A 2,215-nucleotide genomic window follows, 5' to 3' on the forward strand; every position below is an offset into this window, starting at 1 on the left:
ATGCAATAAGATAAAATAAAAATACTGGTAACATTATAATTATACTGAAATATAATTATTATATCATATAATTAGCTTCCTGAACTGTGTACTTTAAAATGGCTAGCTTGGTAAATTTTCTGTTATGTGTATCTCACCACAACTAGAAATTTTTAAAATTATGTATGGGTGGCTCAGATGGTAAAGAATCTGCCTGCAAAGCAGGAGACCCAGGTTCAATCCCTGGATCGAGAAGATCCCCTGGAGTTGGGAATGGCTACCCATGCCAGTATTCTTACCTGGAGCATTCCATGGACAGAGGAGCCTGGCAGGCTACAGGCCATGGGGTTGCAAACAGTTGGACATGACTGAGTGATTAATACTAACATATATAAAACTACTAGCCACAACTATATTTTGTGAATGAAGTCAATAAAGCTCAGAGAGGCTATAACTTGTAAAGCTCACACAGTAAGGAATGTGTGGGGAAGCCAATCTCATATTAGGACTTTCTCTGGACCTTCTCTACAGGGAGAGGGAAAATTCACCTGACAAACATGCCAAGAATCAACCTCAAGCTACAAGACCATTGCCGTTCCTCTGAGTTTTCCGAGAAAGCTTCTAATACACTTCACCCAGCACGGCTGTTCCAGCAGCCCTGCTGGAGACCCGCCTCTCATGTGCCACTGTGCCGAGGGGTGGCTGATCCAACAGACAACGGCTCAGTACAGACTGTGTGTCATTTACTCTCATTTCGTGACGATTAATTTGCTCGAGGACCAAGGGCATTCAGTGGTTACATTAAGATGCAAAGAAAAATTAAACATTTATGCATCCTTTATCTCCTCATTTCAAGACAGATAAGTCCCATCAGTGTCTACAGAAGATATTTTCATTGACATTGTTTATCTGTTCCACTTGACTCCAAATTACACTTGAGAAACAAGAACTAACACACCATGGTGTTTTTATACAGAAGTGGTGACTACAGGGGACCAGATATTAAAGAGAAAATATCTAGCCTGAGATTCCACTGCAGCATAAACTCGGTGAGATATGACACAAAGAATCTGGCCCAAACATGCAGGAGCACAATGAAGTCTTGGAAAAAGCCACCTGGGCTGCTTGTGTCCCTGCTTAATATGCAGCACTGTGCAAGTTAGGTTTCATTTCCTGTGCCAGCTTTGCTCTCAAATCTAAATCACTGTGTTAAGAAGGAATCTGAGGGCTAAACAGAAGTTACAGTCATAGCATGGAACGCAGTTCATCATTAACTGTCCGCTTTTTTTTAAAACTGTCCTCTCGTGCCTTTAAGAGCCAGCCCTATTCTTAGGACGGCTCTCCTAAACTGAGAGGGAGATTGCTGTGTGTCCTGTCAGCCTCCCCTGTTAGAACTGAGCACAAGGGAGGAGAAAAGGCATAGACCCATACAATCACATTTTCTGATACTCCTCCAACTCTCCCACTTCACTTAGATCACACATCTCTTTCATACCGGCTGCCTGGTCTTGATTTTATATCAGGCTTCTCAGGGTAGGGTGGCATAAAGATTAACTTTGGAACCAAAGAGAGCCGCATTTGAATCTCAGCTCCATCACTTACTGTTTATATGAACTTGGAAAGTTACCTAACCTGATGGATCTTGTTTTTTCAACTCATAAAAAGGGAATAACATTGCCTTTCCCCACACAATGTTGTGTGAACTAAATGAGATATTTTGTGCAAAGCAGTGGGTACAGTGTCTGCTGGCAGCAAGGGTTCAATAACTAGGCTACTCATGATGCCTGACTACACCTAACACTGTGTTAATCCCAGAGCACACCTTCAATAAGCATTTATTAGCAATTATCACAGGGTCCTGAGAATGAGTGATCTCTTGGCTGGTTTTTATTGTATTCAACATGGATCACGCTTTATCGAGCACATATTATGTGCTAGGCCCTGCTGCATGTGGTTTGTGTCTTAACTTATTGAATTTTCACACACACCAATTACTCTGTGGGCAGAGGGGTGCAGGCTGGTGAGGGAGGAACACACACCCAGGCAGTCTGGCTCTGACACCTGCCCTCTTAACCTCACTGTCTCTGCCCATGAGCAGCTGCTACTTCTTTTGTAACCAGAAAAGCAAAACATTTTTTAAGTGATTTAAGACAGTAAAAACACACTCGCTGAACCACTGGTCAGCTCTCATCTGAATTTGTAAGAATCTGATGACTGAGAGATTGACACTTCTTTT

The 2,215-nt window shown here is 42.3% G+C and overlaps 1 non-coding gene across 1 annotated transcript; it reads right to left on the minus strand.

Annotated features, from left to right (window-relative positions):
• Positions 1–1,272: 1,272 nt before the first annotated feature.
• Positions 1,273–1,412, minus strand: LOC122441139. The gene has a single exon (XR_006269273.1).
• Between the last annotated feature and the right edge of the window lie 803 nt (positions 1,413–2,215).

This window comes from Cervus canadensis, chromosome 4, assembly GCF_019320065.1.
Source record: "Cervus canadensis isolate Bull #8, Minnesota chromosome 4, ASM1932006v1, whole genome shotgun sequence".
NCBI classification, from domain to species: domain Eukaryota; kingdom Metazoa; phylum Chordata; class Mammalia; order Artiodactyla; family Cervidae; genus Cervus; species Cervus canadensis.